This window comes from Peromyscus maniculatus, chromosome 9 (genome assembly GCF_049852395.1).
Source record: "Peromyscus maniculatus bairdii isolate BWxNUB_F1_BW_parent chromosome 9, HU_Pman_BW_mat_3.1, whole genome shotgun sequence".
Taxonomy (NCBI): domain Eukaryota; kingdom Metazoa; phylum Chordata; class Mammalia; order Rodentia; family Cricetidae; genus Peromyscus; species Peromyscus maniculatus.
The window spans coordinates 30,671,306-30,691,604 of NC_134860.1; the positions used below are offsets into that span (position 1 = coordinate 30,671,306).

The 20,299-nt window shown below is 47.1% G+C and overlaps 1 long non-coding RNA gene across 1 annotated transcript; it reads right to left on the reverse strand.

The window, feature by feature from the left end:
* Positions 1-1,278: 1,278 nt before the first annotated feature.
* Positions 1,279-17,549, reverse strand: LOC121832206 (uncharacterized). The gene is made up of 3 exons (XR_006075752.2): positions 17,354-17,549; positions 10,019-10,079; positions 1,279-2,679 (listed from the first exon to the last, which is right to left on the reverse strand). It is a non-coding gene; the product is annotated as an uncharacterized LOC121832206 (long non-coding RNA).
* Between the last annotated feature and the right edge of the window lie 2,750 nt (positions 17,550-20,299).

The following is a 20,299-nucleotide window of genomic DNA, read 5'->3' on the forward strand; positions in this document are numbered from 1 at the left end:
GACTGGACCCTCCAGAGGAGGGCCTTAGCCACACTCAGGAGCTTCAGCCTCAGGCTCCCTCCAACTCAGGAAGGATTTGCACTGGAAAGCTGGAGGGGTCCATGGCAAAGCCTGGGTCTGATTTCTTCATTTCTGCAGTAACCAAGGTGACCTAGGTTTTCTGGCTCCCTGGCTCCCTCCTGGTGCCAAAGGGAGTGTCTAGCATAGGCAGATAGATAGTAAAAAGACAAAGCATAGGGACAATTACAGGCTGATTGCCCAGCTGTCACCAGATGCAGGGCTGTGGACAAGTTATTTAAACTTTCTGTTCATTTCCTTGTGTGTAAGAGTCACCATCTAAGAGGCTCTCTGAGTAATAAGTTAAATTATGTGAAGTGTTTAGAACGGCACCTTCATGTGTAGGCTGTGTGCCAGCGTTGCTCTGTTGTTAGAATTGTGTTCAATTCACTCTGCATCGTCCATCATCTTTCTGAGTTCTGGGCTGAGTCTCCAGGGGGCTCAGTCCATGCAGTGTTCCTACCTATAACACTGACAGATGCCACTTCACAAAATGCAAGAAAAAACAAGAAGAAAAAAGAGAAGGAAGAAGAACAGTCTCCCAGCTGCAGTTCTATGCTCCCCGCCCAGAGCATCTGCAGCCACTTGGCAGGGACAGCCACTGCCTCCATGCCTGCCGGAGCTCCCTCGTATGGTCTTTGGTCCTGAAGCTTTCTGGACTCCACATGCCTGACACATAGCCACATTATCCACCCATTTTCCTAAAGCAAACTTCACTAGCATCCACAAGTGAGATCTACCCTCGTCCCCATTTCACAATTCAGAACACTGAGGCTCAGGGCCCATCAGCAAAAAGCAGCAGGACAGAGCTGCCCTGGGATCTTTGCAATCAGAAAGCAGTGCTCAGGCCAGGCATACTGCATCTTCACCTAAAGTCCCCAGCACCTGCCCCCAGTGCAGGAGAGGAAACAGCTTAGGAGTTGACATTCCTTGGAAATCAGGGAATGTGACGTCAAACATCCTCACAGGCTGGCTGAACTTCAGACCTCAGTTTCCTGTCATGTAAAGCGAAGATAAAAACACACATTTGGTATTGTCTCATGTAAAAATCAGTATCTTAGATGCATTCCTCCCCTTCAGTTCTCAGTTCTCCATCTGGGAACTAGAAAGGGCAAGTGAATTCACTCCCATGCACTTCAACCCTGGTAGAAATGACAAACTCCAAGTATCCTGCAGGAGTAGGTGGGTGCCTTTCTGGACCTTTCCACTGGAGGCCACGTGTAAGCCTCTTGTCCGAAAATTACCAAGAATCTCAGACAACAGAGGACCAGTCGAGTGGGCCCTACCCTTCCAAGCAGCAGAGCCCCTGCAACTGCATCAGGCACATGCCCAGAAAGAAGTAATGCCAGCCAAGGAGACATCCATGTGTGGGAACCATACCCAGGCTAGGGAGTGGCCATGACCCTGCAGACTCTGGACTTTGCCATCCATTCCAGACTCCCTCACCACTTCATCTGCTTGGTCTCTGGATCTGGCAGCCCCTAGATATTTGTCCCTGGCCTGAGCACATGGGTCAACATGTTGTTGCTTCACTGTGAATGATCTTCCCACATTAACCTTCAGCATGGCCCTGGGCTGCAACTCTTGGAACACAGATCAAAAATGCTGGGGACCAAGGGGATTAGATCCTGGCAGTCACTGAAAGGGTCATTTGAAAGCAGATAGTGACCTTAGGAGACAGGAAAACTGAACAGTTTGCTTGTCAAGGCTTCTCAGTGGGGCTTTTCTTATCTTCTGTCCCTGGCCTTCTTCAAGCTGGGTTCAGAAGTTGAATGTCCAGGCTTGCTTCAGTCACATGGACAGTTGGGCACTGCACAAAGTCATCCAGTTGATGGATCACTTACCGGTGGTGGAAATCCAGCTGCTCTCGGCTAGCAGAGGCTAGTGCCTCGGTGCTGGCTTTGGCCGTTAGAGGAAAGGATACTGCCTTGTAACTCCTCAGTGCTATCACACACAACCTTGTGATCCTTATGGATGACCCCTAATCTCAGGAAAAAAATATTTTTAAAAAGGGGAGGTTGTGAGGGAGAAAAAAATTGGAGGAAAAAGGTTGCCCCCTCAGATGCTGCCCCCCAGGAAGCCCTCTCTAGAAGGCGCTAGTGTGCACAGGGCAAAGAGCTTCCATAGAGAAAGCAGAACCAGTGCTGGTGTGGGAGCAGCCTGGAAGGGGACCCCATAGCAACTGCCATTCTCCTGACTACTACCCTAGGCCAGGGCAAATCTGGGCACATTCTCAAAACTCTCTGGAGTCCACAGTGCTGACCACATCATCTCTGACCCTGTAATTTATCATGGAAGGAAGAGAGACAGTGTTTGACTCATGGGTTACCACTGTGTCCCCAGCTCCTAGCACATAGAAGAAATTCAATAAATTGAGGGAGGTAGAGAAGGGAGAGGAAAGGACTGGTTTCTCATGAAGGACTCAAGGGCAAGTTGAAGGTCAAGTTCACAGAGGATCCAGGTTGATATTCCGGGTTCTGTACTTCATTAGTTACTGTGATGAGACTCTGACAAAAACAACTTCAGGAAGAAAGCGTTTGTTTTGGTGCCTCATTGACCAGCCAGGTCCCTCACGGTGGGAAGTCACAGCAGCAGGGCACCAGGCAGCTGGTCACATCGCACCTGCAGTCAGGAAGCAGAGAGAGGAAGATGAACACTGCTGTTCAACTCGATTCTCCTTTTTTCTTCATTCTGGTCCCCCATCCCACAGGATGGTGCCAACTTCATTTAAGGTAAGACTTCTTACCTCAATTTATCCAATATAGAAAATCTCCCTTGCCCAGAGGTTTGTCTCTTAGATTATTCTAGATCCTGTCACTTACTGAGTCCAGATAACGAGGCCCTATAGATAAGCCACTGGGAAGAACTGGGTATAGACACCAGCCAATGAGGAACCAACCCCAAGAGGTTCTGGTAAATGCTGGGAACTCTGAGAAGGGCAACAGGAAGACTAGGCACTGGTGGACCCCAGGAGGAGCAGGAGTGAGGCCCTGGTACCCTGGTTCATCTAGGTATCAAAGACTGATCAGTCAGGGGAAGAAATGGATTCCAGGAGAATCTACGTAGGCCCGTGGTATGAGATCCTACACCCTGTTCCAGGGGACAAAGAGCTTCTAGCTTCCCAGCTCCTCTGCAAGAGCCTGGTGGGCTCTTGTGGCCAGCTTAGCTTCCTGGCCCCACTCCTGACCAATGAGATTATTTTAACTTGAGTTAACTTTATCCCACCCCTCTTAATAGTCATTCATTGCCCACCTCTGAGTGTGACCTAACATCATAACTGTAAGGATGTACAAGCAGACCCCTGTCTTCCACCAACCCCAAGATCTTGAGATTATCAACAGATATCATCCAAAGTCTGGAGTAGAGATTCCCTGTTTCACTGTCACTACTCTGCCTGCTGCTTCCAACAAGGCATTAAAATTAAAATGCCCTGATTTATAATTTTCTTTCTTGTGTTATTGTAAGCCCTTCATAAAACTGCTGCCACATTGAAATGTGGTATTTGGGGTGACCTGAATCTGCACTCCCAAGCCATGGCCACTCACATTTGGCATCAGAATAAACTACACCTTACTCCCTTTGAGGTGAGAGCTTTGTTTGTACATCAGTCCTAGGCAAGTATTCTACCAACTGAGCTACATCTCCAACCCTGTTATGTGTGTGGTATTCGGGGTGTTTGTGTTGTTTTGTGTTGTTTGGTCTGTTATTTAAGACAGAGCTGAGAGAGAAAGATAAAAAAGCAGATGAAGAAATGTAAAACAACAAATGAAAATTCTTAGCCTAGACCGGTGAATATCCTCTGAGTGAGTTCACCCGGGCCTCTTCTCTTTCCATGAGTTTCATTACCTCAGAGGAAGTGGGTAGAAGAGCCCAAGATGGATGCTTCAAGCTGTGGGTAAATCATGCTTCCTCCATGGAAGAATTACTTAAGTAATTTCCCTTGCTTCATCTACCTTTTCTTCATCCTGTGAGTTCTAGCCACTAACATGAAAAATACTTTCACCTAAGATGAGTTACTCTGGGCAAGATAGTACCTGTCTTTGGGCTCCATCTTTCCTCTTATGTGGCTAGACAATGGGTTAAAGGTTATGATGGTTTGACTAGAAATGGTCCCCATAGACTCATATATTTGAATGCTTGGTCATTAGGGAGTGGTACTATTAAGAAGCATGTCCTTGTTAGGGTAGGTGTGGCCTTGTTGGAGAAAGAGTGTCACTTTGGTGTTTCAGGTGCTCAAACCAGGCCCAGTGTCTCTGCTGATCCAGATGTAGAACTCTCAGCTCCTTCTCCATCACCATATCTGCCTACATGCCACCATGCTTCCTGCCATGAGCATAATGGACTAAACCTCTGAACTATAAGCCAGCCCCAATGAAATGTTTCCCTTTACAAGCATTGCCATGGCCATGGTGTCTCTTCACAGGAATAGAACATTGACTAAGACGGGGCTTGGGAGGCAGGGGAGAAAATAGGAGGTGGAAATAAACACTTCCTTAAGAGCTACCCTGCCCCAGGTGCACAGCAGGAACTGTGAAGCACATCAAACAGCCCTGTCCCCAGCCTGGGACTCAGACTCTTCCCACAAAAACCAAAGTCCAGGTCTCCCAGAATTATGCACAGCCCAGCCAGCCTGTCCCTGCACTCTGGCTCTGGGACTCACCCTTCTCATCCATAATATGGATACTTCAAAAAGACAAAATAAGAATGCCTGGGGCTAGAGAAAAAGAGTTCAGTTAGTAAAGTGAAGGCCTGAGTTTTTGCCCTAGAATCCACCTGAAAAAGCTGGGCGTGGTGGCGTGTGCTTGCAATCTCAGTGATGGGACAGATTGGTCTCTGGGGTCTGCTGGCCAGCCAGCCTAGCCAGGGAGAAACCTTATCTCAACCAATAAAGAGAAATGAAGTGGACAGCACCAGAGAAACAGCACCTGAGGTTGGCCTCTGGCCTACACACACACCACACACATGTATCTGCCATACATGCATGCACATACATGCATGTGCACACAGACACCCCTCTACACACACACACACACACACACACACACACACACACACAGTGGCATGGCGGGGGACAGTAATGCTAGGATGCTTTCTAACTATTGAACTACTACAAAATCGCTCTACATAACAAAGGAACCCCAGCCCAGATTTCAGTAAACCCAAAGAACAGGCTCTGAGGGATAAAATTTGCTGTTCACCATCAGTTCAGGAATGAAACTTGCATACAAGGGATCCTACAGGCAACATTTTCAATTTCCCAAGCATTAGGATTGAAGCCATTCTAGGATCAAAATAAATCTTCACTTTGCCAGGGAAAGCAACAGCACCCCCGGGACCCTCAGTGAATAGGGTCCTAAAGTTCAGAAGTATCACATTTCTTTCTGGGAGTGGAACAGGAGAGGCCAAACCAAAGGGTAGCTTTCCTGCAGGCTGCAACCCAAATCACAGCTCCCTGACTGGGCCAGGACCCACTCTCAGATAACAGGGAGTCTACCATACGGCCTGAATAAGATGCTTTGTTCAGGGAGAAATCAGATCGCAGAGCCTGGGGCCCAGGCAACAGCCAGGCTGGGGACTTTCTTTTGCCTGGGCAGCCTGGGCAGCTGGATGAGCTTCACTTGATCATCCTGATATCTTGCTCCTAAGGAAGCTTGGAATAGGGCCTGGGGTGTCCCAAGGGAATAGCACACCAGAACCTGCAAGGACTGTTCCAGAATGGGGCTGGGATGGTGTCTGTCATTCTGAAGGATAAGGAAAGGTTTTCTCTACCTGCCTAGCCTCTTAGGAATGGCTTGGGTGTTGGGGAGACACGATGTGACAGATATTTCTGGGGGTCCTGTGGGCTTCCAAACAAACAGCGTCTGCAGTGGTGGTGACGCTGTGAGCCCAGCTAAGCGCTGGGTGGTGACATGTTAGTTCTTTCAGGCTGCTGTTAAAAAAAAAAAAAAAATGACCTGCAACTGACTGGTTCCAGTTGCCACCAGCATCTAGAACCAACAGCAGTATTTTTCTCTCCAGTTCTAGAGCAGAAGTTAAAGTATTGTCAGGGTACCTCCCCAGAAGGCTCTGGGGATCCATTCTGTGTCTTCCCTACCTCTGCTGTGGCCAGTAATAGAGTTCCTCAGCTGGTACATGTACAGCTCCACCCAGTCTCTGACCCTGGCTTCCCCATCCTCAGGGTAGATTGTCCCTGTGTGTCTGTATCCCTTCTTAGAAGGAGCTTGGGAGATCATCCAACCAGCACCTAATAAGTCTGGGTTCCCAGATACCCACATAAAAGCCGGAGTCAGAGGCATGACTATAACCCCAGCACTGGGGATAGACAAAGTGGAGATCACTGGAGCAATGGCTAGCCCCATGAGCTCCAGATTCAGCAAAAGACCTGTCTCAAAAGTAAGCTAGAAAGGGATAGAGGAAGACACTAGATATGGACATTTGGTCTCTACAGGCATTGTTTTTCATAAACACTATGTACACACATATATAGCAACTATGGATATAGGTACAGATATTGATATATATCAAAATATACAGAGAGAGAGAGAGAGAGAGAGAGAGAGAGAGAGAGAGAGAGAGAGAGAGAGAAAATGAATCAGACAAGGGCCCACTCTAAAGATCAGACAGTAGACATGAATGAAAGAGTGAGCCTGTGGCTTCCATAGAGGGAGCTTGCTCATTTATTCTGAGAAATCATTCTGAGGCATGGAGAAGACTCCAACTCAGCCTCAGGGCCACTTGGTGGTCATAATCAGCTCAAGAAGATTCATAGTATAAGCTGAATGCCCAAGCACTGGGAAAGATCATGCTTCCTCCTCAGACTTCCCTTACTTTGCAGAACATCATAAATTCAAACTCTAACGGTTACCATGATGAAGGTTGGAGGCCAGCATGGATATGCTTCAAAGGACAAGCTGCCCCTTCTGTATGTCTGAGCTCATTCTCCAGGCCCTCCACCCTCAATAATCTTGGGGTGAAGGAGACAAAGATCTCAGAGTGGTAGCGGTGGAGTCTTTGACGCTTTCTGGAGACCTGAGTTGAAATTTAGGTTCTATAAGAAAGGAGATCAAAAAGAAACTTCCGGCTTTTCAGGGAGGCATGTCCCAGGAGCTCACACATCCAGAACTAGCATCATTAAAAGAAGAAAACCTTCCCTTCAGGTCCCAGAGTCAGCATGTCCCCCACCAAGTATGCTCTAAAAGCCACAGCCATCCTGCCTTTAGAAGCCTCGTTTAGAATTACTCACTGATCATCCTGAGGCCAAGGGAAGATTCCCTAGAAACCCCAACTTTGGCCCTTCCTCTAGGAGGTCAATCATTTTCTTTCTGGTAACATCCCCACATGAGTCCTTTTAGGTGACTAGATACAAGATTCCAGGACCAACCAGAGGATAAACAACACACTGGAGTTTGCAAGTCTGTTTCTTTCTTCCTCAAAGATTATTTGTGCGTGAGTAAAGTCTAAAATGTTTCATTATAATTGTAAATTTTTAAAAATTATTCTAATAATTAAGAACTTACAAAAGACTATCTGGAAAGTGTATAAGTACACAAGGTGCAACAAAAAGCATGAACCCAACCACCTGCTAAAGCAAGTAGCTGACTGTGGCCTGGAAAGACACCTGTGCCCTGGTGACCTTTCCTCCCGGTCACCATCAAGTATCACCACTCTCCTGGTCATTGTCACATAATCCCAGAGCTCTAACCTCTTTCCATTCCAGCTTAACATAAATGCAACCAGTGGGCGCTGCTTCCCACAGTTTGCTTTCTCACTTAACATCGTATTCCTGAGATTCTTCAGTGTTGTGCTATGTGTTTGGGACAGATCTTCAAGCACTCCACAGTGTAACCTGCCCATACCATAGTTGTCAGACATTTGGGAGTTCTTAGAACATTAGGTGTGAGCTTTCTTGCACACATTTCCGAGTCTCTCAGGTAAGATTCTAGAAGCCTGAGGGCACATCCCTTCTCACTTGTACCTGAACCCAAACTGGTTATAAAACATCCAAATCCACCATCCAGACCACATCACTGACAGCCCACATCCTTACTCACATTTTGTACTATTTTTGTGAAGCTGGTGGTTATGTTACTGGGGTCTCATTGCGATTTTTTTTTCTTTATTTTTTTAAGTAGCATGCTTGATTTAAAAGGTTTGCTTTGGCCGGGCAGTGGTGGCAAACGCCTTTAATCCCAGCACTCGGGAGGCAGAGGCAGGTGGATCTTTGTGAGTTCAAGGCCAGCCTGGTCTACAGAGCAAGATCCAGGAAAGGCGCAAAGCTACACAGAGAAACCCTGTCTCAAAAAAAATAATAAAATAAAATAAAAGGTTTGCTTTGAAGCCTCTAGATTGTTTTTTTTTCTAATACCAGTAGAGTATTTACAAATGTTGACCATATCATAGGATATAAAACAAACCTAGATACCTAAGATTCAAGGTTATTCATTCATACCATAGTGTCTGTTTATAGCACGAGTAAACATTAGTAAGAAACAAATAAAAAAGAAACAAGAGCAAGGACATACATTTGGAAATATGAAACATTTAAAAATTAACCAAAGAAGCTGGGCAGTGGTAGCACACACCTTTAATCCCAGCACTCTGAAGGCAGAGGCAGGCAGATCTCTGAGAGTTCAAAGCCAGCCTGGTGTACAGAGTGAGTTCCAAGAGAACCAGAGCTACACAGAGAAAACTTGGCTAGAAATGCTCCCCTGCAAAAGGAACTAACCAAAGGAGATGTCAAGAAAATCTTTAGGTTGAATAACAATAAAATTGCTCTACATTGAAACTTGTAGGATTTGGCTGCAATAATACTAAAGGGGAAGTTTATAGCTTTAAATTAATATAGAAAAGAAATCTGAAATGTAATGAATGAGGTAAGTATAAAAGTAAGAAGTTAGCATAAATGAATGAATGATGAATAAATAAATAAAATCATACATACATACATACATACATACATACATACATACATACATAAATGAGTGGCAAGCATGGCCACCCAAAGAGCAAGCACTGTAGAAACTAAAGCCATGGAAAGTAAGCATGGTGATGAGAAAGGTCTCATTATGTAGCCCTGGCTGTCCTGGAGCTTGCTATGTAGACCAGGCTATGTGGAAGGTCCTTTATGGATGGCAGGAAAACAATCCAGGTGAGGTAAGAAGAAAACTTGGTTCAGTATGACTTAGTCAGCCATCACTGGTCCAAACTTTGAGAGTCTGACACCAGGTCTTTTACTTTAGCCATATTCAAGCACAGAACACTTAGGAAAAAGTTTTCTGGTAACAATTAACTCAATCTCAATTGCACAACAAATTGCAGACATGTTTACATTGAAATTTTTTACAAAGTACATCTGGCTTCTTTCACATGGATGGATACTGTTGGCTCAGAGATAGTGCCCACAATTTAGAGTCTAGGGGAAATGACTGAGGTGAACATAATGCCTGTGGGCGTCAGCATTGGCTTGGTCCTAAGATAACACAGAAGTCACTTAGGCTGTTGTAAAGTACAGGTGTGGTACTGAAATTACTTCTAGCCCAGGTACCTGTCTCCAACACAGTCTCTCTATGTCTGCACCAGTTAGCAAGCTCAGTGTTGAAGTTCAGGGGTCTATTTGTCCAGAAGCCAGGGGGTACTCTTTCCAGGACTGCCTTTGGAGAGGGAAAGCCCTGGTGACTTCTCATGTTTGGGCCACCCACTGCAGCCAGTGGGCACTCCTCTGGCTGGGCCACGAGGAGTCATAGCACCTCGAGCAAGGGCTGTTTGAGGATGTCTGTGACCTGTAGACTTAAGCAGGCTGCAAGAACCAATGCTTTCTTCTAGCTAGCCAAGTCTCTGGAGTATTCCAAGGCAAAGACTTGTCAGCCCTAAAGGCCAAGCTTCTGGGTGCTAGGTGGGGATGGTCTCTCCGAGAGACCTTCAGCTCAACCCTTCCATGGAGGTAATGACTTACAGTTCTTACCTAGTCTTGGGGAGAGGTCATCAAGAAATGTTCCTTGAGGAGTGCCCATCTCAACAGCATTCTAGAAGAATAAGCCAGACAGTCCAGGTGAGGGGAGCTTTCAGCACCAAAGCTGAGGAAAAAAGCCTTGATGCCATTCTGGGCACCTTGAGCAGCTCAACCAGGAGGCAGTGGCTGAGGCATGCTGTAGGAGAGGGCACAGGGACCAGAGCTGGACAGAAACTGGGGCACAGGCCAGAAGCTGGCATTAGAGCACCAAGGCTAGACTTGTTTCAGGATAGCATCAGGAACCTTTTCCTATCATCAGACACACTTCCGCTGTGGAAGCCTTGTGACCTTGGCCACCTCTTTGACTCCTCAGCCTCAGCCTCAACCTCCTCCTTTGTAAGTGGTTAGTTAGTAGAACCCACCAAGAACAAAATAGGGCACCCAGCAGGAACTCCACAGACAGTTACTATTTTGTCGTTATTTTTATCTGGCCAAGCAGCTCACTGGCTGGAGTTCAGGGAGGATCCTGGCTGTGTGAACAATAAAGATCACTCGGTAATGAGAACAATGGAGGGAGACAGAGGAGACAAAGGGAGACAGTGTGTTTTACTACTTTGCAAAGCTAGATGTCTGCCCAGAGTGGTGGGCATGCTGATTAAGCACAGCAGACAGCTTTTCTAGTCCTGAATCAGGTCCCTTCCTCCCTTTCCTCATTGGCTGAGTGATCAGAAGGGTACAGTCTTTCACATCATCTAGGTCTCATGTTCCCTCCACCACTTAACATCTGCCAATTTCTCAACAAAGTCCGTATGTGTGTTCGTCTCTACACCATTAAAGCTTACTAAGCACGTGACCTTGGCACATCTGCAGGTCATTAGGCAAGCCTCTCTAAACTTCAGATTTGGGCAGGGGGGTAGCTAATTTAGCAGGCTACCATCAGGGCCTAGCTTTTCTTATTTATCTGTAATTGGACTTGTGTGAACTGTAAGATTTTATTTCTTATAGCAGGCAATGTGACCCTGCCAATCTACAATAGGACTCATCTAGAAAGAGGTCAGCTGAGACTTGGGAAATGGCTTAGCCAGTAACATGCTTGTCTCATAAGCACAAAGACTAAGTTTGAGCCCCAGGACACATGTAGAAATACTGGGCACAGGGCTGTGCTGCACACCTGTAATCTCAGGACTAAGAAGATAAAAGCCAAGAAGATCCCTGGGTCTCAGTGGCTAGCCAGTCTAGCTTAATTGGCTAGCTCTAGGCCAGTGAGAGACCCTGCCTAAAAGAATGAAGGAGCAACAGTGAAGGAGTCGTCTAGGGTCAGGACACATCTTCCTGTCTGGGATGGCAGCACTGTACCTGCTCAATGGCACTCTCTGGACACACAATACCAGCCTGCTGTCCAGGTTTTGAGGGCCTCACTCCCACCTCCTCATATAGGGCCTGAGTGATAGCCTGGACCTACGCAGCCTTACCTGTGTAGAAGAATGTTCCAAATGCCAGAGAAAGCAGGACTTCCTAGATAGAACCTGTTAGAATTCTGCCCTCACTCCAGCTACATGACTGCACAGGCACAGTTCCAGGTCTTGCATCTTACGTCATCAATGGGCGCTGGTGACTGTGTATGTGCAGTGTGGTCACACATTCTGCACCTTAAAAGCCAGATGCAGACCCTCTGCTCCCTCTGCTCTCTCTGCTCTGCTCCCCTCTCCCCCCACCCCACCATCTTGCTCTCTTTCCACACCTGGCTCTCCTCTCCCCCTCCCCATTTTCCTCCTAATGAAGCTCTGAAAACTAATACTGGGTTCTGTCATGACCTTTTCCATGGGTAACCAGTGCCTCCAGCACCACCATCACACCGCCGCCAGAGCCATTTATCATCCTTTCAATACCAGCCCGTCCCCTGCCTGGTAGAAAGCAGGCTAGCCTTCGGAAACACTCCAGTCCTCCACTGATGAGAACAACTTTCAAGAGCTGGTTTTCTGTGCACTTCCCGCACACCAAGACTTTAAGAGAGCAATCCAGTTGGCAGCACTGCATTAGCCCATTTTACGAATGTGATGCTGAGGTCTGTCTGGAGAAGCAGAGAGAATGACAGAGCTAGGAATGGTCCTGCCATGATCTACACTAACACAGGCTGAGCCCAGAACCACAGACTCCTCCCTAGCCATTAGCACCCAAGGAATTTCAGAAAGTTACCAATGGCACTCTCCCAAAGAACAGGGCTCTGGGGACAGGGGCTAGCTCTTCTTCATCCCAACAGCCTGAATGCTGTAGAATATTATTTTAAGATGTGTTACTTTTGTTTGTTTCATTTGTTTAATTCTGTGAAACTGTGTTACTGTGCCTGTCTAGAATACCTAATGGTCTAATAAAGAGCTGAGTGGCCAATAGCAAGGCAGAAGAAAGGATAGGCAGGGCTGGCAGGCAGAGGAAAAATCTGGAAGGAGATCTAGGAGTAGCCAGAGAAGGAAAAGGACATCAGGGGCCAGCCACCCAGCTACACAAAAAGCCACAGAATAAGAGTAAGATTTTCAGAAGTAAGAGAATGGGAAAAGCCCAGAGGCATAAGGGTGACAGGATAATTTAAGATAAGAAAATCCGCTAAACTGAGCAGTAGTGGTGCACGTCTTTAATCACAGCACTCAGGAGGCAGAGTCAGGTGGATCTTTGTGAGTTCTAGGCCAGCCTGGTTTACAGAGTGAGTTCCAGGACAGGCTCCAAAGCTACACAGAGAAACCCTGTCTCAAAAAAAAAAAAAAAGAGAGAGAGAAGGAAAGAAAACCTGACTAGAAACAAGTCAAGCTAAGGCCAAGCATTTATAATTAATAATAAGCCTCCATGTGTGCTTTATTTGGGAGCCGGGTAGCAGGCCCCCCAAAAGAGTAAAAACAACCAACAATAGCTGTGCTTCCTGGACAAAGTCAGACATTCCATGAGGACAAACCTGAGAACAAGTTCCGGTTGTGTAACTGCAGCTGGGTGGCCTTAGGAAAATCATATACCTCCTCTGAGCTTTGGTTTTATTCCTTATGAAAGGGACTGAGGACAGGCATTCTACTGCTGTGCCTGTGGGCAGCAGAGCCAGCGATCAGCACTGTTGGTATATCCTGCCTGTTGGGGATTCCTAAGGCTCATTTCCAGTTGGGTTCCAAATCAGAGTTGGCCTCAGGCTAACCACAGTTGGTGATAACCACAGTGTCTGGGACCCATGTGTAATCCACATGCTAAGAGTTAGCATGGTAGCCTTTTAATACATTAACTAGTCCCAAAGTAACCCAAGAGAAGCTCCAGGAAGCAAAGATGAGCCACAGCTTCCCAGGCCAACTGACAGGGCAGGGGGGCACAGGTACCCTGTCATCAGGGCCCAGGCCCTGGATTTGCCTCACTAAATGGCTTTTTTTCACCCCATCCTCTCTATGGCTCTGAATGAAGCCAGAGGTTGGAGGATGTTGTGGGGACTGGACGAGAAAAACAGAAGTTATGGGATGCTGGGGTCACCTGCATCCAGGTGCAGCTTCTGAGGTTAACTGAGGGCTGCCTGTGGGTTGCAAGTGCTGACCCACCACAAGGCATGGTAGCTGGCTGGGTCTGGACTAGCCATCTCCCCATGTGTGTCTAGAGGAAGCTTGGGTTGGCCTTAATCCTAGCCTTGTTAACTGAGAATGATGAAGGGGTCAGGATGGAATGTTCATTTTATATCCTTCTTCCTGGTCTGTCTCTTCATCATTTACAATGAGTGAGTATTAATATCATAATCAAGAGAAAGGGTTTTCTGTGAGTTCAGGATTCTTTTTCAGAAGACATGAAATGCCCAGAGGAGTGAAACCATTTGCTCAAGGCCACACAGCTGGAAAAATGGCCTTAACTCTAGCACCTGATCCTATTTGAACCAGGGGCCCTCATTTTCTTGTAGACTAAAGCCATGCCTCCCTCCCCTTTCACTGGGACCAAGCCCTGAAGGTGCACCCACTCTAACTTGACATTGGCTCCAGCTCCTCAGAGAACTAAGAGGCGCGGGTCCCTGAAGATCTTCGGAAAGCAGCCAGTGGAAAGAGGTGCAGGCAACACCAGCCCCATGCCAACTCCACCAACTCACTGCTTATTCATTAATAAAAGAATGTCCAGGCTATTTGGGGCACCTGTAATTTTCTACTTGAATAACCAGGGAAGTGGCTGCCTGCCCATTCCTCTGCCCTGCTCATGGCGCCAGAATGGAGGAAACATGATCTTGCTTGATGTAACAGAATCTGGACAGAGCTTCACGGATGATTTCCCTGCCTTTGCCCCATTCTAGAGGACCCATTGTCCCCCATACCTCACCCAAAGGAGCTCTGAGTGATAGAGAAGCACCCAAGTTTGGATGCTGAAGAAGAGGTGGATTCTTCCAGGCACAGGAAGCAAATGCAGCTTGGCTATTTGCCAACTGTGAGCCTTTGGGCAGATGACACAGTCTCTGAGCCACAGGCTCTCCCTTTGGAAAGCAAGAACAATCACTCCCCAGGCAGGTTCAGAAGCTAAGGGGTACCTGGTGCTTCGGGTCACTAACCTGTTACTGCTGCTGCTCATTTCAAGGATAAGAAAGGGGTCGTTCTGGAATGTTTAGGGCTAGTAGAGGTCATGTGACCCAGATAAGCCCCTGTAGCTGGTAAATAAGGCAGAAAACAAACATGGACCTGGAGCCAGGAAGGTGGCTCCCTTGCTAAGTGCCTGCTCTGTACCAGTTAAGTCCTCAGACCCATGTTTCAACCAAAATCTTGGCCTGGAGGTACATATTTGTAGTCCCAGGAGACTAAGGTGGTTGGATCCTTGGGGCTCATTAGCCAGCCAGCTTAGCTTACTGGGTAAGCTCCAGGTCAAAGAGACTCTGTCTCAAAATAATAATAATAATAATAATAATAATAAAAAAATAGATGGTGCCTGCAGAATAACATCTGAAATTGTCCTCTGACCTTCACATGTACCCCACACACATACATGGACATTAGTTAAACATACACAAAAGGAGGTCGTCTGAAGAATCTATAGGGGCCCACATGACCCACAAAGTCTTGCCTAGGGCACAGGTGAGCCCAGCTGAGATTCACTAGAGATAAGCAGTTAGGAGGCTGAGGTGACCTGCGATACTGAAGGTCAGGCAGTGGAGACAGACATGAGGACATTGCTCACAGGCACCCAGCTTAAGCCACCAGAAAGGCTGCACCAGAAAGGAACAGGGCATGCTGCAGGGAGAGGCCTCTCCTGCCCTCTAAAGAAGCTGACACCAAATCCCTCAGGATCCTCAGAAGAGAAAGCTCGCTGAGGAGCCAGCCAAGTCTGAAGAACCTGAGAAATAGCCAGTGCTTTGCAGAAATCCTCCCCAAACAAAGAGCAAAACCAGCTATATTCCCTATTAGATAAATGGGAAAACAGCCCGTGGAAATACTAAGGAATTACCTAGAAATTTTACTGCCTGCTAAGACAATACTTAACATTTTTCTCAGGAAGAAAACAGAATCCAGAATCTAAACCATGTCCAATATACAGTCAATCTTTTCTAGACACACAGAGAGGCAGGATAAGATGACCCTTCATCCCAAAACAAAAGCTGTTAGACACTGGTGTTAAAATGACCCTGAGGCCAGAGTCTGCATATGAAGATCCTAAAGATATGGCCCAGGGCCTGGCTCAGCCATTGAAGACTAGGTTCACAACAAAAAAGACAAGACATAGCCCAGTGTTTGACACATCATAGATTCCCAATAAATGTCAGCTGCTCATTTCCACATAAACAAAATACTTGTCTGCTCCTCTGACCACTTTGAAATGCTTCCCATACTGAGTTCCTGCTGACTGCACAAGGCCTGTGGGAGCCACCACGTGCCATGATGAGAGAGAAGCCAGTCTCGCAGTACCAGTCCCTCAGCCGTGCCTTGCTTTCTTCATTTGTAAAGGGGGGTGCAGGCAGATCACCTCAAAGGGTGCTTTCTTTTGAGGAGTCTGAGTGTGTTAGCACATCCTAAGATGAGCTCTGAGCTAGGACCAGAAAGAAGCAGTTTGAGAAGGGATTGCATCTGCTGCCAACACCTTGTGGGGAACCCATAATGGGATGTTCTTCTCTGGGTATAACAATACTGGGTTACGGGCAAAGCCCGGGCTCATTTTCCAAAGGAAACTTTCTGAGGAAATGTCTCCTAGCAACCAGTTCCTCCAGTGAAGCTACTTTCAGGGCCCTTACAGAGCACAAAAGCCTTTCCTCCGAAGCCCTCCTGGCAACCACTTATCAACTGAGGTGCTTGTGAGACTAGAGCAATAGTGCAAGCTCACCTGGTACAGCGCCAGTGCAGCGCATGGGGTAGGTTGCAAACACTGGGAGGATCTCCACCCACACCTGCCACTTCCTTTCCTTCCATGAAATAAGAAGCAATCTAGCCTCGGGCTGGTGGTGTGGCTTCAGATCTGAACCCCAAACCCAGTCCTTAGTAGCCGGGTGGCTTTGGGCAAGTTACCTCAGCCTCTCTGGGTCACAGATGGAGCAATCTCCCAGCCCCAGTCCTGTTCTTGTGAACAATGCTGGCTGGTGACCATCCTTGACCATGTATGTTTCTCTGTACATAGCTCGAGTCTTTAGACCAAGCTCTTAGAAATAGAAGAGCACAAGTATTGGGATGCCGACTCCTGGGGCTTTCCCCACATTTCTGGCAGGTGGCCACACGTTCCATATTCCCTCCTGGAGCAGAGCAGAATGCCCACTCCCTATTCCCTCTCCAACAATGGGGGTCGTTATGTTTTCATATTTGCCAGTCTGATAGGAGGAAGATAATGTTCTACTGTTGCTAGAGTGTGTATTTTCCTTTGGTTTCTGAGGAGGCCAAGTATCTCTTCTTACACTTGTGGGATGTTTTAGGTTTTGCCTGCTGAGAACTGCCCTTGTCCTGCATTGGCAAGGCCCCTCTGGGTATCTCTTCCCTTCTCTCCTCCCCGTCCCGAGCTATGGGCTCAGTAGCTCTCTGGGGTGTTGTTTCATAACCTTGCAGAGCTCTGTTTCCTGCTGGATAGGTGCCCAGGCAGGGGTTTTCAGCTCAGCCCTGAAGCCCTCCTGAGCTAGGATTAGTGGGGATTCAGTTGCTTGGCCTCCAAGCACCTCTCACCAAGCACCTCACCCCATCGACATGCCTACCCCATAGGGATGGCAGAAACCAGACCTGGTTAAAGAAGAAAAACAATCTGTTTTCTCCCAAATTCCAAATCCACCCAACAAACACATTCCAGAAGTGATGATTAGCATGACTGGAGGAATCTTTTCATAACTTACCAGAACATTGCTTTTAAGTCCAGCTCCTAAGAGGTTTAAAATAAGCCTATACTCACACTTGGAAACCCTCCAGCCATTGGCCCAGGAATTCCACTGGGTAACAGTCTCCCTCCGGGTGGGTACAATTGCCTATATGCAGTAAGACACGTGTCAGATTCATGACTGAAAAATAAGCAGAAGGCCAGCCTCTCCTTCCACAGAGTCAGATGTGGAGTGGGGGCTCTGAACCGAGCCTCATCTGTGGCAGTGAGAGCCTGCCAGGGTGGACTTGGGACTCTGGAAGTCTGTCTGCACAGGTGCAGCTTTAGTTCTAAGTAATATATAACCTTACCTATCAGTGAATGAATGGACCCAACTCCAGCCTCAGGCTAAGGCAGCTGGCAGATCACTGGACGCAAGCTTGGTACAGGAGTCTGAATCTAGTGTTCCCTTAAACTGGGATCCCTCAGCCAAATAGCTGCTTCTGGTAGGTTTTCAAAGTCATTAAAGGAATTGCTGAGATCCACAAAGTATTGGCCAGATGTGTGCGTGGGGGAGGTAGAAAACCTTGAAAGAACAAAAGCAAGTGACTTTTCCTGCCTTTCCACAGTTAACACTGTGCTGCAAAGCCTGGCAGCTCCATTGCAGCTCAAGAAGGGAAGTGGGGGAAGGGGTGGATATGAGAAAGAAGGAGGTGGAGGAGGTGGAGGAGGTAGAGGAGGAGGAGGAGGAGGAGGAGGAGGAGGAGGAGGAGGAGGAAGGCAACATATTTGAAGGAAAAAGTGAACACAGCCCAGAGGGAGGGAGGGAGGTGGGGAGGCGGGGAGGGGCCCTGTGACATAAAAGGCAAGCTGCAGACCTGGGTATGATGCACTGTGAGCAGTTGGAGGCTAAGTCAGGATTGGGAATTCTAGGCCAGCCTTGGCTATACAATAAGATTCTGTCTTTGTGGAGTAGAAGTCGGGGCTCTTGAGTTAAAAACATTCAACCTTGCTGGGCGTTGGTGGTGCAAGCCTTTAATCCCAGCACTTGAGAGGCAGAGCCAGGCAGATCTCTGTGAGTTCAAGGCCAGCCTGTTCTACAGAGTGAGATCCAGAACAGACACCAAAACTACACAGAGAAACCCTGTCTTGAAAAAACAAACAAACAAACAAACAAAAAATTCAACCTTTAAGATTAGCTTAGTGGGAAGAATGTCTCTACTGCAGGGGGTGTTCCTGCAATCCCAGTGCACAGGAAGCTGAGGCAGGAAGATAGTGAGTCCCGGGCCAATCTGAGAGTCTACTTCAAGGTGGGACTGGTGAGGTGGCTCAGTGGGTAAAAGTGTTTGCCCCCAAGCCTGGTAACTTGAGTTCAAGGTGGTGGTATGCATCTGTCCCCTCACCTCCATCATATATATGGTGAGATGGAACAGAGACAGAATTGTGTAGAAGCATGCAGGCTAGATAGCCTGAAGGACACAACATGGCTGAAACAAGAGCAACCCTGACTCAAAACAAGGTGATAAACCAGAATCAACAACAAAAAGTTGTCCTCTGACCTCCATGCTCAAATACACACCTTATTATATATGGTATGGAGGTGGGGGGGGGGGCGGTGCTACCCTAAGTCAAATTGTCTTGAAATTGCCACAAAGTTCAACTTGTCCAAAGACTAGCTTCCTTCCTGGGACTTAACCAGGACTCTCACTCCCCTTCCTCAAAGGACTGTTATTCTGCTTAGATGAGGCCTTACTAATGCAGATGTATCAGGAGCCTGGTGCCAGCCTGGGGTCACAGATGCTGCTACAGTTATTAAATTATCAATGTGAAGCATGGGAGACCCATTCCTCAGCAAGCTTAGTCTCTGCTCTCTTGATGTTTATAGTCTAATGAAAAATGGCAGTTTAAAAAAGAAAATGCACCCATAGGCATAGTGTTCCCTCCAGGTGTCAGGAAAAAAAACACCCTGAAGTCCTACCCTTCTCTCCAAGTTCAGAACTGAGACCACTTGTGTTTATCTAAGATGCAATTCTGCTCATGCCTCTGTGATGAATTTTGGTGCTTAACTTGCACAGTGTATAATCATTTGGGAAGAATTTCAGTAAGGGATTTTCTGGATCAGATTGGCCTGTAGGCATGTCTGTGGGGGACTGTCTTGATCACATTACTTGATGTGGGAACACTCAGCCTAAAAGTGGGCAGCACCACTCACTGGTGAGCTGAGGTGTGAGTATGCATGTGTTTGTTCCCTTCTGTTCCTTGATGTGATGTGACCAACTCTCTCTGCAACTTCCCTGCCATGGATACTACATGTGATGATATATTGTGTTCCCTAAAATATTGTATACTCTAATAAAACTTATTTGGGGTCAGAGAACAGAACAGCCACTAGATTAGACATAGAGGCCAGTCAATGGTAGCATATGCCTTTAATCCTATCATTTGGGAGGTAGAGATCCATCAGGATCTCTGTGAGTTCAAGACCATACTGGAAACAGCCAGGCATGGTGACACATACCTTTAATCCCAGGAAGTGATGGCAGGAAGCAGAAAGTTATATAAGGCGTGAGGACCAGGAACTGGAGGCTTTTAAACTTTTAGGCTTTTAGCAGCAGTTCAGCGGGGATCCATTCAGATGAGGACTCAGAGGCTTCCAGTTTGAGGAAACAGGATCGACTGAGAAGTTGGTGAGGTTAGCTGTGGCCTGTTCTGCTTCTTTGATCTTTCAGATTTCACCCCAATATCTGGCTCTGAGTTTTCTATTAATAAGACCTTTTAAGATTCATCTTACAACTACAACCTGGAACTGTGAACTGAAACAAACCTTCTTCCCCGAGTTGCTTCTGTCAGAATATTTTATCATAGTAACACGAAAAGCAACCCCTCTCCCAACAATCTAACACTTTATGCACAGACACATGCTCAAATGTAAAGACAAAGAAAAAGCATTTCTCTAGTGAAGATGTCAAAGCACAGCCCGTAAATGGCTGCAATTGCCCTTGGCAGTGGTCTGCCTCCCTTAAAGGCCAGCAGCTCCACAGG